This window comes from Papio anubis, chromosome 5 (genome assembly GCF_008728515.1).
Source record: "Papio anubis isolate 15944 chromosome 5, Panubis1.0, whole genome shotgun sequence".
Lineage (NCBI taxonomy): Eukaryota > Metazoa > Chordata > Mammalia > Primates > Cercopithecidae > Papio > Papio anubis.
The window spans coordinates 9,143,216-9,160,064 of NC_044980.1; positions in this window are offsets into that span (position 1 = coordinate 9,143,216).

A 16,849-nucleotide genomic window follows, 5' to 3' on the forward strand; every position below is an offset into this window, starting at 1 on the left:
TCACTACTCATTTCTGATATTCCAGCAGGTATCACCTCCCCTTAACAATCATCCTCCCCTGGCTGGGACCCAAACACGTCCAAGAGTGTTGGCCATACTACTTACCATTTAGGCACCAATCAAGCACTGCTAATGCCGGCCACAGCACTGGGCCAGGGTCCTGATCCTGAGGCAACCTCATCCCCTGCAGCCTCACCAGGTTTAACCCTATCATTACTGATTCTAGTAGTGGAGCAACTGGAGCAGCCATACCAATGCATACTCTCCAAATATCAGCTGTCTCCATTTATAGTGTTAGACCTACCAAACTGCATTATAATTACTTCTGTGTCTATCACCCACTAGGCTAGAAACTACTAGGGCAAGTGTGGAGGTCTCAATTCATCTTTGTATCCCTAACAGCCAGCAAGCACAATATCTGTCCAAAGTAGACATTCTATGAGGCTTAGCTAGGTGCACAGATCTGAGTGAATTGATGAGTGAATGAACACATGAATGCACTAAATATAACAAGAAACTATTAGCTCCCATTAAATTAGAATAGAGGAGTTGTAGCAGAAAGATTTTGTGTTGATTCGAGGAAACGTTCTGGCAACATAGGACATGCCCTGAAAGTCAGGCAGGCTGAGTGCTCCCAAATGGAGGGTTCGCTCCTGAGGTCCTAACTGGGTGGCTGACCTCTGCCCAGCTGGTTCCGAGGAGCATAGAGGCAGTGCGCTCCCCAAGAAGGAAGTGTCAGGTGACTTCTATTAGCGGGAGAAGTACAGCGCTCACTGCCTTGCTTTTTGGATTGGGCAGTGATCCAGGCGTGAGGGCAGGAGGAGGATGGTTAACACAATAGGGGTTTTGCCAAACTTGGCTGCTTGACAGTGGAGGCTCATTTTTTTACCTTCCTGAGTAGCACATCAACTATGACCCATGTTTGGATGCTTATAACTTGGCCTCCTACCCTAATATGTCATAAGAAGAAACTCCTAGGGAATTTTAAGGAGTGAGAAAATGCTGAGGTCCCATCCAGAGGCACTAGAAGATCCCCTGAGACTGTCATGAGGCCTAAATTGTCCGTGAAAGTTTAGCCACAATTACAGGACTTAGAAAATTTCATCTACACATATTTGCACAATAATACTTGCAATTACCTAGTAAAAGAGATACGCTAAATGCCTCAAAATGGAAGCTTGGAGCTCAGTGAACAGTAGAACAAGGCATACCTGACCAGGTGGCAACATGGAGATGAGGTTATCTGTGAGACTAAGGAGGCACTGGAGCCAGCTGACCACCTAGCACGTCAGAGGGTGACATGGCCTACATGAAAACCTACTTTAAAACAACCTTGATATAAACTATGTGATGTGGTTGCACAAATGTATAATCTCAACACAAACTCAGTGAAACAAAGAGATGAACCAATACACACAGGGCATGCTGAGGGGCGAGGAGCCAAGGGCAGCCACTCAGCTACCCAGCTCTAGCTTTGCTGCAGAAGCATGTGAGCTGCCAGTCAAAACCCACCCAGAAAGCAGAGGACTGCAGAGGGGTCCTGGGAGAGAAAGGCGAAGAACAACGTGGACAAGAGTTATCCAATGTGAATTTAATTCCATTTCTGCTGTGCGGCCAGTGATGTGAATTTCTTTGCCATCTCTTCAGAAAATCTAAGGCCAAGTATCCGCTTCTCATTAACGCAAGGTCACATCAGATCTGCTTGGGGGATGCTTGGAAATACCCAGTCCCGTTTCAAGATGGGCTTGGGCGAAAACACAATTGCCCCACAGGCTCTTACGTCACCAAAGGAAGACAACTTACAGACACAGTTGTCCCTCAGTGTCTGCAGGGGAGTGGTTCCAGGACCCCCAGAAATACCAAAATCTGCAGATGCTCAAGTACCTGACATAAAATGAGGTAGTATTTGCATATAACCTGCATCCACCTGTGTACTTTAAACCATCTCTAGATTGTTTATAATGCCCAATTTTATGGTAGAGGCATCCGACAGCAATAACTTGACTTGAGCATATCCTGAGAATGACTGCGTATGGCAGATGCACCTGAGCATGGGTTCAGCGTTCTGAGCTAAGGATTCTGGGAGTGGACAACCCAGAGATCAATTCCTTCCCTATGAGAAACATCTGAGCCCCCGACCCGACCCATAGTATTATATATAAACTGCATGTGCTCTGTAAGTAGTTGTGGTTCTCCTGCCCAGCCCGCCACCACTGGACTCTCTCCTGGTGTGTAAGCCCTCCAATAAAACCCCATGACTCATTTGCTGCCTCTGAGTCTCTCCTTCAGACTCTGGAACCTGGTGCTAACCCCACTGGAGTCAATAAAGGTTCAGCACAACACCAATACGATGTAAATGCTATGTAAATAGTTATACTGTATTGTGTTTGTTAGGTTCAAGTTCAGTTCCAGCCCATGCTGAGGTCTGAAGGGAGTGAATGGATAAGTGGCAAACAGTAGAAAGAACACTGGTTGGGGGCATAGGTAGAGTGAAATACGGCTTTATTCAGCAGCTTTCTCATCAGCAGCTCTCTTACACTGTCCACCCTGTATCAGCTGCTTGAGCTGGCTGCTCCCACACACAGCTGCGCAGCCAGCTCTTCCTTGCCTTCAGGGTCAGCAGCTGAACTCTTTCTCTGGGCACAAGTGCACCTGTGCAGCATCAGCAGGGCAATTAAACCTTTTACAGACAATGGTGGCTTAGAGCCACGTGATGGTCTTCCATCATTATGGCTACATAGCTGTGATAACAAGTGGAGTTATACACCTGTGCTCTAAACTCGCTGAGTCATGCGGGATGTTTACCTCAGCCCATGCCCACCTGGCCGCAGCGCAGCCGTGTTCCTTACAGCTTTTAATTTGTATTTTGTATTGTTGTATTGTTTAATATCTTCAATCCATGATTGGTTGAATTCGTGGATGCAGAATCTGCAGATACAGAGAACCAACTATACAAGGAAGTCGAATAAGTATAGGGTATGAAAAGGGACCTCGCTCCCCTTTTTATTCTCCTTTTGGGCTTAGATTCTGTTTATTTCTTAAGGGACCTTCAGCACTGTTTTGTCTAAGCTGCCGTAGCCCTGTGGTCCTGTGTTGTAATTAGTTTTAGCCATCAGCAGAAAGCACCTTTGTTTCATATCTTGAAAGTCAAAACCAATCAATACACCCTACACTTTATTCCTCCCCTGGTCAATCAGAAGGTCAACTGGAAAGAAACGCTCCACGCTGGGGACGGTGGAAATCCCTAAGACCACAAAGAAAGCAAAACGCACGCTGCCTTCTTCCACTTTCCCCTGAGAAGCTGTCAGAGGTGAACCAAAGGGCACTGCCGAGGATGGCAATAATGAATGTTACAAGTGAACCTCAAAAAGCGGGTGCTGGGACCCAGATGAAGCTCAAACACATACTTCCGCGTTGGTGCCTTTTCATAGCCTGGGGCCCCACTATTAAAAATGAATATATTAACTGGATCACAGCCAGCCCTTTTAACTAAGATTCCGATTTGCAATTTAATAAACTGCCGCCACAGTGACTAGTTAATGAAAACTAGAGCATTAAGACCCCCCTCAAACACCTCCTTGCCAGTCTTATAGAGCTGGTTATCGATAGCACCCATTTTAAACACCGAGCCTCATTTCAGAAAGCCTCAAGATCACATATGGTTTGCTATGCAAGAATTCTACAAAATGATTTTAAGTCTGCTTATAAGGTACAATGCTGCTTAAATCCAAAATGGAACACTGTTTTTATATTACTCCTTCTGGAGAACAGTCATATCCCCCAGGTATTTACCATCAAATAAAATGATGGCCAAGCACAGGCCAAGAGCAGAGACAGCCATTGGGTGGCTGTCAGGCAGCTTGGGAAGAAACTACTTCTGCCATTTTTGTGCAATCCCGAGGAAAGGAAAAGTACGTTCGATAAGAGAAGCAGGAGGTCGCGCCTTGGCATTAATAACTTCAGTGAATCAAGCACAGGCTGTGGTCTCGGTTCAGTTGCCACTCACCTCTGGGTTGGAGGAGAAAACATCAAGGTCCAAAATTAATAGAAGCCACAGGCCTTCCCAAGCAAGTCCTAAAGGGGTGGAGCTGATCGGTGGAACAAGAGTGCCTGTGGGGCCGCTGTCCCATAGTACCTGGGTGGCATTGGATTCATCCTCAGCTTCACTCCAGAGATGCAGCTAGACAAGCAAGGCAGATACAGCTCCCCAAAGAGTGAGCTCAGAACTCAACTAGATTTAGGTCTACAGACTCAGCCCACAGGAATCTGTGCTAACACTTTTCAGGTGACTAAGGTAAGGCTGATCCCACTTAACAGTGCTGATGAGTTATTGCCTTCCGCTGTGTCAAAATAGCCTCCACCTGACTTTCAAGGCTCTGCATGGCCTGGCCTAGGCCTACCTGGCCAGCTTGATTTCTCATAAGCACCGATCTTCCCACTGTCCTGCAGATTTCCTGTCTTTTTTCCTGCTCTCCTTTTCCAGGGGCCATCCCTCATGGTCCATGAGATAAAACCATCACATATTCTCTGAGCCTGAGGTTCTGAGTTGTCAGACCCCAGGGCGCCACAGGAATGCCAGCCTGAGGCCTGGAGAAGCCGCATTTTTACAAGGCCTTCATCAGGAGACATGGCTCGAGGTCCAAATCCAGATCCCTCCTCAATGTAGCTCCCTCATGATCCACCCAGGGTTTCCCAAGCTGCAGGATGTGGCCCCCTAGTGACATCAACTGGGGGACTTGAGAGGGAGGTGAGCATCTCTAATGGATTGCAATCAAATTGGAAGTGTCAGGAATTAGTGCAGAATCCCTCAGAAATCTTGTCCTCAGAAGGGTCTCCCTGTTGGTGCACAGTCACCCACTCACAAGATAACGGTGTGACAGGTAGGACCCAAGGTGGGTTGTTGCTACAGGAAATTGGAAAATGATTATCTCAACCCATAAGCTCCAACTGTTTTTTGTCTCACACTCCATGTTTAAAATGTTTGAATATAAATTCCCGATATATGTATCAACTGTAGTATACCAATTATATTATTTATTAACTTTATACATGTGTACTACTCTATAAGATGTACCTTATAAACATGTCCAGAAGTAGAAATTAAACGTTACATAGAAAAATAAATAGAAACATAACTTCCAATGTTTGCTGCTGTGTCCATGCCAGACCTGCCCTTTGGAGATGATGACTCCCTCACTTCTCTGAGTTCCACCTTTTCTCCACCATCACAAAATTCAGCATTTAGAATTTATGATCCCTGCCCACAAATTTCTCAAAATCTCGTAAAGTGTCCGGTGCAGTGGCTCACACCTGTAATCCTAGCACTTTAAGAGGCTGAGGCGGCCAGATTGCTTGAGCCCAGGAATTCAAGACCAGCCTGGGAAATATGATGAAACCCCATCTCTACAAAAAACACAAAACTTAACTGGGCATGGTGGCATGCACCTGTAGTCCCAGCTAGTCAGGAGGCTGAGGTGTGAGGATCGCTTGAGCCTAGGAGGTTTCAACCGAGACCGAGATCACGCCACTGCACTCCAGGCTCGGTGACAGTGTAAGACCCTGTCTCAAAAAAAAAAAAAAAAAAAAAAACTGGTGAGGAAACTGATACACAAATATGTCAATATGATACAAGACAGAAAGTGCCAGGATGCAAATGTGAACAAAACGTTGTGGCATTACAGAAGCGGCAGCTCTCGGTCTTCCCGAGAGGCAAGGAAGACTTCATCAAGATGGAGATGAGTGAGCTGGATCTTGAAGGCTGGATGGGTGCATGCCAGGCCACAAACGAGGTGGGCTCTCCAGAGAAAAAGAACCAGTGGTGTTCAGCTGTTCGTGCCCTTCAGAATCACGGGGGCACTTTTAAAAAAATACTCTGAACTCCTCCTCTCAGAATCTGACTCAGGAGGCCTGCACAGGGAGGGCCCAGCATTTGCATAACACTCCCATCCCCTTCCTTCCTCAGCCCTGCAACAAGATGGCAGTAAGTCACGGAGGAGCTTCCCGTGGGGCTGCAACAGTAGCTAAAACTTGATTTAAAAATCAAAGCTTCTCAGTGTGTGGGTGTACCATAAACATAGAAGCAAGCAGGTCACTCATGCAAAGCAATTTTTTCTTAGATTGATACAGTTCAGCCTCGAACTATTTATTGGTCAGCTCAGGATAGTATAAAAAATACCACAACTCAGTGGCCTAAACAATAGACATTTATTTTTCACAGCTCTAGAAGCAGGGAAGTTCAGGATCAAGGTTTAGCAAGGTTTAGCAAGGTTTAGCTCTCTTCCTGGCTTGCAGGTAGTCACCTTCTTACTGTGACCTCATAGGGCAGAGAGAGTGCTCATGACTTCATCTAAACCTAATTACCTCTCAAAGGTCTCCATCACATTGGAAGTTAGAATTTTAAAGTATACATTTACAGGGGTGGGGAAAAGGCACAAACATTCGGTCCATAACACGCCACTTATACTAAAGTGGCAAAAGGTTTAATACCCCCAAATGCTGTTTGGCTATATATCCTTTGTAGAAAATGTTGTTAATCATTTCTCCAGCTACCAGTCATTCCTCTTCATTCTTTTTTTTTTGGTAAACTTCTTCTCATACTTTCTGGGATTCTCACCTTGGCTCCAAAAGTAATCACTGTAGCTCCTAAGTGATTAATTTTGGGATAGAAATCCACACAGGAAATCCAAACCTAGGAGGGACAGAGACTTTGGAGACTTTGGCTGGGAATGCTAATGGAGAGACTAGTATCTTGTGTTATATTGACATATTTCCTTTCCCATTCCTACCTGAATGATGAGCTGGATAATGGTAGACAGCCTGTGGCAGTCATCTTGCTGTTGTGGGATGGGGAAGGGGCCTTCTGCGAAATAATTCATGTAGGAAGTAGAGCTCATAAAAGGAAGCAACCAGGGCACGGTAACAATGCCAGAGCCCTAGAGTCTGGTCCACCTTTTCCGTTATGTAAACAAAAATTTTTCTCCTTTTCTTTAGGCCAGTTGGAGTTGCATTTTCTATTACTTACAAATGCGAGGGTGCTAATGATACATCTTCCATGCCCCAGACACACCATGAGCTAAGCTAACTGGAAACTCCTAGCTCCTCTAACGTCTATGAGCATGGTAGGAACTTGGTAATTTTTTACTGATTAAGTGAACAAGCAATTCTTTTCCAAAGCAGAAACATACAAGTTACAATGGAAAATTTTATCTTTCCAGAGAACGATTTTAGACACAATTATCATTGTTTACATGATCATATGTTTAAATCCACTTTCTTTAGCGTTTAAAAAAGAAACCATAAAATGTAAATGGCCAAAATGTATTTGTTCTGTATACACAATATATGTGATAAACTGAAGTTATGAGAGGTTCCTCTGATCTTCACTAATCCGATTCTATAATTTTCTAAGATTCCCTTCCAAAACCCAAATGTAAAATTAAGATTAAGGGGTCATTATGATTAAGTTCAGTTAATCATTCATCCATTCAACAGTAAGTTAACCAATAGGGACAGTGTGATTTTAAGTACCAAACCCCATACCAAGCATTAGATTCATGGACCAAATGTAGATGTCTTATAAACTATGATGAAACTAGACTTGATAAGCAAAGGAGAAGAATGAATTATACCACATTGTTCCAGGCATTTTGTAGAAAAGAATTCTGTCCTATCTGCAAAATTAGCCTTCAAGCCCTCTAAGATCCCTTCCAACCTAAATTTTAATTACTATTTTCAATGTTTCCACTTCCTATTTTGTAAGTTTTATAAAACTGGGAAAAAATATAATAAAAAAGATTAAAAGATAGTAATTCCTAGGTTGTCTAGGGGCAAACATACTATATTAGGATTCTTTGGTTGTAATTGACAGAAACTCAATTAGAATAGTTTGGGCAAAAGAAGGAAGCCCATTGGCTCACATTAAACACATTGTCCTTGCTAAAGGTGGGGAGAAACTAGAGACTCAAATGTTTTGGGAACTCTGTTTTCACCTTGTTCTCAGCAAGTATACTCTATTATTTCAGAGTAGCTGAGTCCTGAGGTCAGATGCAGAGCTGCCAGCTTCCCTAAACTTAATTTTCATAGCTTTTGACCAGAAGAAGAAAGACTCCATTTCCAGTCTAAATCTCCCAGGAAGAACTCTAACTGGCCAGGTTAGGTTCAATGGAGGGTGACCAAACATCCCACTTTGCCTGGGACTGAGGAGGTTCCTGAGACATGGGACCTTCAATTTTGGAACTGGAAAAGTGCAAGCAAACCAGAACAAGTTTAACCCTAGTTTAAAGCCACCTCCTAACCAATTACCATGGCTAGCTGTTGCCAGGGAGTTGGAATTTACAGGGCCTGTTCAGACCTGACAGTGGGATGAGGGGAAAGAATGATTTCCATCATGAAGGTTAGACATGACCACTAAAATGTGATTACTGTCAGTCAGGCAGCTGCTCCAATTTGTTTCTATCATATATACCTACTAATTTGGCAAGTATTCCTGAAACCATTCCAATCACATAAACTTATCATGGAATTTTAATTTCTTAAACTCACCACAATGAATCATTTCCATTACTGCTTCAATGTAATAAACACTACCCTAATGAACCGAAATAGTTAATACACAGCTTAAATCACCTCCATATCTAAGAAGCCCAACTCATTTCTTAGAAACTATCCCACTAAGTACTACATTAATCATTTGTCATGTCTTCAAAACTACTATACTCTGTCAAAACACATCTTATAGTTTGATGTTAAACAGTCTGAAGCATTTGTAACAATATAACACATGCATACTGTCAAATTGCATATTTCACCTTCTAGCAATTTTCTTTTCTTGAGAACTTAGTTTCTCCTCCAAGTGCTTTAGAATTGCTTGAATTCTTTAGCTCATTCTTTCAGGAAATAGAATTAATATTTAAAGGCAGTAACAGTGTAATTTCAAGAATGTCTTAGTAATAAGCAGAGTTCTCATAACATAAATTACCCTAACCTTTTAGTAGTCTTATTCCCTTTTCCAAGTCACACAATCAAGATAAGCTGGGAAAGGGGAATTTCAATTATATTAAATCTCCCAGGAACACTTAGGTTTGCTGAACAAAAATGCAAAGTCAACAAATGCAGAGACACATGGACATATCTCAGTTGTTGTAGGTAGCCTGTGCTTTTAAGAAAATAGATTCAGTACCACGTGAGCAAAGTAGTGTAAGAAAATATCCTGGGTCATGAAGGCACAAAAAGTCACAACTGCCTACAGCTCTCCCACTCTCAGAATTTCGGCTGACCACTTTTGTTCCAGTTGTACAAATTGTTAGAGTACTCACTCTGGGGACCACTTATTGTCTCCACTGATGTCTCTAGCATGAAGGATCTTTTTCTCCTTTGATTCAACAGATTCAAGTTAGATATTTCTCCAAAGAATATTTAGTAGAAAAATAAAGGCAAATGAGCAGAAGAATATACAAAAGGACAGATAAGACAGATAAGGATATATTTACAGAGTAAAAGTGCTTTGTTCTGAGGTTGCTGAAATAAGAAACCTCTTGGGTGGGCATTGTTGTTCATTCCATTAATCCCAGCACTTTGGAAAACTGAGGCAGAAGGATCACTTGAGGCCAGGAATTTGAGATCAGCCTGAGCAACATAGAGAGATTCCATCTCTACACAAAATTTTTTTTAAAAAAATTAGCCAGGCATGGTGGTGGCACACCTATAATTCCAGTTACCTGTAGGCTGAGGCAGGAGATTGCTTGAGCCCAGGAGTTCAAGGCAGCAGTAAGCCATGATCATACCACTTCACTCCAGCTTGGGTGACAGAGAGAGAACAAAAAGAAAGAAGAAAGAAAGAAAAGAAAGAAGGAAAGGAAAGGAAAAGAAAGAAAAGAAAAGAAAAGAAATAAAAGGTCTTACCTCCTTCTGGGAAAAATCAGGTCCCCCTTGTCCTCAGCTCTAGAGGACTTAGATGACACACTACTCACAACCCTAGTAGAAGACCCGAGGCTCACATGTTCCCTAACCCATTTCATCTCACACCCAGCCTTTTCACAAAAATCAAACAAGGCTAGGTATACTAGAAGTTGGAAGAGAGAATGGGGGAAGTATATCCTTGAGAATGGACAGAAAGACCTAAAAAGAAACAGAAAGTCTTAGAAAAGAAGGAAAGATGAGATAACAGATTATGCATCAGCATAAAAAAAAGTAGCACCAGCCTCAAGCCTAGAAAGCAATCAAGACATCCTGATGAGCACAGTGAGCCTGGGGGATGGAAGGAGTCCCCACAGTTGGGCAGGGGCAGAGCCCCCACTGAGTCCAAGGAGGGTCAATGGATCTACCATTCTAGGGTCTGGAGGACAGTGACCCTCTTCCCACAGCTCCACTAGGCAGGGTCCCAGTGGGGACTCTGTGTGGGGGCTCCGACCCCACATTTCCGCTCTGCACTGCCCTAATAGAGGTTCTCTGTGAGAGCTCCACCTCTGCAGCAGGCTTCTGTCTGGACATCCCAACTTTTCCATACATCCTCTGAAATGTAGGTGGAAGCTCCCAAGCCTCAACTCTTGCACTTTGTAAACCCACAGGCTTACCGTCATGTGGAAGCCACAAGCCACCAAGGCTTATGGCTTTCACCCTCTGAAGTAGCAGCCTGAGCTGTACCTGGGCCTCTTTTAGCCAGGACTGGAGCTGGAGTAGTTGGGAAGCAGGGATTCGTGTTCCAAGGGGGCCTAGGCCTGGCTCATGAAACCATTCTGTCCTCCTAGGCCTTTGGAGTCATGATGAAAGGGGATGCTGCAAAGGTCTCTGAAATGCCTCGGAGGCCTTTTTCCCATTGTCTTGGCTATCAGCACTTGGCTCCTTTTTACTTATGCAAAACTTTGCAACCTGCTTGAAACCTCCCCAGAAAATGGGCTATTCTTTTTTACCACATGGCCAGGCTGCAATTTTCCAAACTTTTATGCTCTGCTTCCCCTTTAAATATAAGTGCCACCTCCTGAGTTCAAGCGATTCTCCTGCCTCAGCCTCCTGAGTAGCTGGAACTACAGGCATGCACCACCATAACCGGCCAATGTTTTTGTATTTTTAGTAGAGATGGGGTTTCACCATGTTGGTCAGGCTGGTCTCGAACTTCAGCCCTCAAATGATCTGCCTGCCTCTGCCTCCCAGGTCATTTCTTTGCTCGTGCACATGAGCATAGGTTATTAGAAGCAGCCAGGCCACATCTTGAACACTTTGCTGCTTAGAATTTAATCTCCCAGATACCCTAAATCATCTTTCTCAAGTCCAAAGTTCCACAGATCCCTAGAGTAGGGACACAATCCAACCAAGCTCTTTGCTAAAGCATAGCAAGAGTGACATTTACTCTAGTTTCCAGTAAGTTCCTCATTTCCATCTGAGACCTCCTCAGCCTGGACTTCACTGTCTATATCACTATCAGCATTTTGGTCACAATAATTTAACAATCTTCTAGGAAGTTCCAAACTTTCCCTCATCTTCCTGTCTTCTTCTGATCCCTCTACACTCTTCCAACCTCTACCCATTACCCAGTTCCAAAGTCACTTCCATATTTTCAAATATCTGAAATTGCTATACCATTGCAGGAGTAGCAATGCCCCACTCCTCAGTACCAATTTTCTGTATTAGTTCGTTCTCACATTACTATAAAGTAAGACCTGAGATTGGGTAGTTTATAAAGAAAATAGTTTTAATTGGCTTACGGTTCTGCAGGCTGTACAGGAAGCATAGCAGCTTCTGTTTCTGGGGAGGCCTCAGGAAACTTACAATCATGACAGAAGGTAAAGGGTAAGCAAGCACATCTTACATGGCCAGAGCAGGAGGAAGAAAGAGAGAGGGAGGGGCTACACACTTTTAAATAACCAGAGCTTATGAGAACTCACTCACCATCATGAGAACAGCATCGAGAAGGTGGTGCTAAACTATTCATGAAGGATCCACCCCCATTATCCAATCACCTCTCACCAGGCCCCACCTCCAACACTGGAAATTACAATTCAACATGAGAATTGGGTGGGGACACAGACCCAAACCATATCGCAAGCCATATCACACACACATACACAATATGGAACAATACACTCTAACGTTTTAAAAGTGATCTTAGGGTATAAATAAGGTGGGGTTTTTTTCTTATTCTTATTTATCTGTGTATTCTAACTTTCCAGAATGTTCACTTGCTGCATTTGCAATAATGAAAATTATATTTTAGATAGAAAATAAAATCCATTTAGTACTTTCATTTTGAGCAGTATGAAAGAATAGATACTCTAGCCAACACTCCCACTGAAACAACTAAAGTGCTAAATAAAACATAAAACCCCCTTTTAAACATTGTAGTCCATTTTCACATGGCTGTAAAGAACTGCCTGAGACTGGGTAATTTATAAAGAAAAGTGGTTTGATTCACAGTTCTGCATGGCTGGGGAGGCCTCAGGAAACTTATAATCATGGGAGAAGGTGAAGGGGAAGTAAAGCATGTCTTACATGGCGGCAGGAGACAGAGAGTGATGGAGGAACTGTCAAACACTTTCAAACCATCAGATCTCATAAGCACTCACTCACCATCACGAGAATAGCATGGTGGAAACCACCCTGATGATCCAATCACTTCCCGCCAGGTCCCTCCCTCCCTACAATTTGAGATGAGATTTCATGGAGATGCAGAGCCAAACCATAACAAACATATTAATAAAAGAGGGAAAAAAAAAGACTTATCTAAAGTGAAAAAAAGTAACAAAGGAAGCCAGTAAATTTACGTCAGTTGTGTGCATGTTAAAATTTTTAGAGTTGACACTAAAAGAATAGAAAAAGAGTGTAGAACTACTAAACTAGTAGATGAAAAATAGAATGGGGCAGGAGAATCAGAAAGAAAAAAGAAGAAACAAATACCAAAGGCAAAAGTATATGGTAAATATTTACCCAAATATATGCTATGATAATAATGTAAGTGAACTAAAGGATTCAGTATAAAAATGAAGATGATCAAATTGGATTAAAACATCTAACTACCTAGTTTACAAAAGGCACATATAAAAGGATACACGAAGTTTCAAAGAAAAAGGATAGGAGAAAAATCAGAAAAATAGTAGCCAAAAGAAAGCTGTCATCACTCTATTAGATGTTTTATAGACTAGCTAGGTAGATAGATAATATATAAATATGTAATAAAGATACACACACATATATGAATTTACATATTAGATATACGAAAGAGGCTGGGCTTTGTGGCTCACGCCTGTAAACCCAGCAATTTGGGAGGCCAAGGCAGGTGGATCACCTGAGGTCAGGAATTCGAGGCCAGGCTGGCCAACATGGCAAAACCCATCTCTACTAAAAATATGAAAATTACCGAGGCATGGTGGTGCATGTGTGTAATCCCAGCTACTTGGGAGGCTGAGGCAGGAGAATCGCTTGAACTTGGAAGGCAGAGGTTGCAGTGAGCCGAGATTGTGCCACTGCACTCCAGCCTGAACAATGGAGTGAGAATCCACCATAAATAAATAAATAAATAAATAAATAAATAAATAAATAAATAAATAAAAGATATATGAAAGAGAGCAAAAGGCATTTCTAAATACAGGATTAAAACAAAATAACAATTTTTAATTTACCAGGAAGATACAATAATTTGAAATCTGTAGGCAACTCTTAAAATAGACTCCAAAGACAAAGCAAAAATGACAGAACAATGGGAGAAAAATTCAAATCAACAATCATATGGGAAGTTTTCTCATACCTTGTTTAGCAATTGATAGATCAAAGAGACAAAAATATGTATGTATATGTATTATTAAAGCTGGAACAGATTTGAACACTATAATCAATAAGATTTATTTAAGGGGCCTGCAAAGAACATTACAGCCAGAAAATTGGGAGATACAAACACTTCTCAAGTGTACATGAAATATTTATAAAAATCAACAACATATTGGGCCATAAAGCAAATTTGAACATATCTTAAAGATTTGGGTTGTACAGACCACAGTGCATTTGTTAGAAATCAAATAAAGAGATAAGAAAAAAATATTTTATTTGTATAACCATAGAGTTCAGACTGCAATAAATCTAGTTATAGTCTGGCAGGACAAGCTGGCCATACAGAATCCTCTTTAGGGTTCTAATAAATGAGTATCCGTGAACGGCCACCAATCATCCAGGACAAAATTAATGTTTGAGTCTGTGCACAAAGGGTTGATTTGGACTTCACAGGATTATTTCTTCTTTGAAACGTGGGAAACCGTTTGTTCCTATGCAATTCATAAGGCTATCTGGTTCAACCCATGCTTTCTCAAGTCAGAATGTTCTTTCTCACAGCCCAGCAAGATAAAGTACTCAGGGCAGCTGGATTTTAAGAACACCCTTGTGATTTGTGTCTTTATTGGGATAATCAGAGAAAATCACTACATTTAGGTCTTCTTTCATATTTTATGTACTTAGGATACAGCTCTAAGTACTAGCACCAGAAAATACAAATTGGGTGCAGAAAACCCGGGTGCATGAACATTGCATGTTTAAACCAAGCTAAAAAGAGAATTTGTAGCCAAACTACAATGGAACTTATTGACAATGGCTACAGAACTGCTATGTGGTAATTTTATGTTTGACATGATATGTCGTTCTCTCTACTTTTATTTGGAAAATATTCTGGACCTTGGAAAAGATGAGTGTAAATTTAACTATGTGAGGTTAGAAGTACCCCTGGGAGCCCTGTGGTCAGCAGACTCTTCAGGTTGTAACTAGAACCATGAATCACCATTCTGGACACATTGAGGGTTTTTAGGTCTGTTTCTATTGATTTACACAACACTCTAGGAGAAATCACGGACTCAGAGATAATACCATTTACCTTGAACCGTTCCATCTCCAGGTGCAAACAGAACCCCAGGAAATTGTTAAAGGATGTTATTGTAGGATATTGAGAAAAAGGGTCATGTGCATCAAACAAGAGGTGACAAGATGACAGAAAAGGAATGGAAGAGGATAGTGAGTTTCAAAGTGAGTTTGAGTGTAACCGTGTACATTTGGCTCTTGGCTAGAACCAGACTACAAGTTACTCAGTGGGTAACTAAGACTGAAAGAATCTTGTTATTGCTTGCCCTATCTGAGCTACTTTGTTCACAAGCGGGAACAACAGTGGGGCCGGCCTTAGTGCAGTGCTTCCCGAGCTTCTTCACGCCATGGACTCAGAGAAGGATGATTCCTGTTCAGTGCATTGTGGGAGGCTGCCAGCCACCTGGACCAACCTAGGCCCACTCTCCAGCCCAGGTCCTGCCCTGCACACACCCCAGGCTGGAAGAGATCAATATTGAGTCCAGTATTGAGAAGCTGATGTTAGGACCCCCAAATGAAGAGCTGTCTTACAGGTATCTCAAACTTGGCATCCAAAGCCCAACGCATGGGCTTCCCCCCATCGTCTACTTCTCCCACAGAGTTCCCACCGCAGCAGGCGGCAACTCCATTCTCCCAGTTGGCCAGACAAGAGCTCTGAGGTTGAATCCTGACTCAGCTCCTCTCCTTACACCCTGTTATGGGCTGAATTTGGTTTCTCAAAAAAGATATGTTGAAGTCCTAGCCCCTAGTACCTCCAGATATGGTCTTATTTAGATGAGAGTCATTACAGAGGTCATTAGCGAAGTTTAGATAAGGCCATACAGAGAAGGGTGGATTTCTCATCCAGTAGGACTGGTGTCCTTATAAAGGGTGGAAATCTGAACACAGACAGGCACATAGGGGAATGCCACGTGAAGATGAGGCAGCGATCAGGGTGATGCTTGGAAAAAACCAGCAAAGACTGCCCACAGCCCACCAGAGCCTGGAACAGACCTCACAGCCCTCAGAAGGAACCTGCCCTGCCAACACGTTGATTTTGGACTACTGGTCTCCAGAGCTGTGTAACAATCAATTTCTATTGTTTAAGCTGCCCAGTGTGTAGTATTCTGTTCCAGTTGTTCTAGCAAAGTAAAACACACTCCTCATTCAGTCCAACAGCAAGTCCTCTGAGCACTGCCAGGCAGAGTCTGGTCATTCCATCCTGCTCCTGGGGAGGCTTCCACGACCTGGCCCCTCAGTACCACTCCCAGCTCACAGCTTCACTCCCCTGTCTTCCTTGGTCATCCCTCCCACGCTCCCCACTCAGAGCATTGGCCTGGTGCCTGCTGTTCCTCCCCCTGGAACATACTTTTTGCAGGGATCCACGGGCCTGGCTCCCTCATCTCCCCCAGCTCTCATCTTCCCAGTGGGTCCTTCCTGGATCACTCCACACAAAGCCACAGTGCCCCTCCCCAACCCTCAGCACCGACCCTCTACCCTCTTTTCACATACTGTGCATTTTGATTCCTGTTCACTGTGCAGCTCACCACATCAAGTGGTGACATTTATGAAGCTGGGGAATCTTATCTGCTCTTTTCACTGCTGTAGTCCTAGCACATAGACAGTCCCTTAATTTATAATTATGGAATGATTAAAGGAATGAATGCTTCTCAACATCCACGACCTCCTACTCAGACCCAAGGGAACAACTCTCTACCTGTACCATGGTGCTTCTATAAAGCCTGGCCCTGGTGGGTGGGGGCTGCAAACCTTGGCAGCAGAAGAGAAGGGTTGCCTGCACCATTCTAATCTGCTAAAAGGCCACGCAAGTGTGGTTTTAATAGGAAGCATTGAAAGGTTCTTTAAGATGGCCAACTAAGAAGAAAAAGGAAAAAGGGAATGGCTCATGAAACTACCTGCAACAAAGAAAGAGAAAAACAAGATCACAGAAGAAACCCCACATGCCAAATGGTAGGTTTGCATAGCATGGGGTTGACAGAGGTACACCAGGCTCATACAAGATGTTTTGGACCTGGTGTGA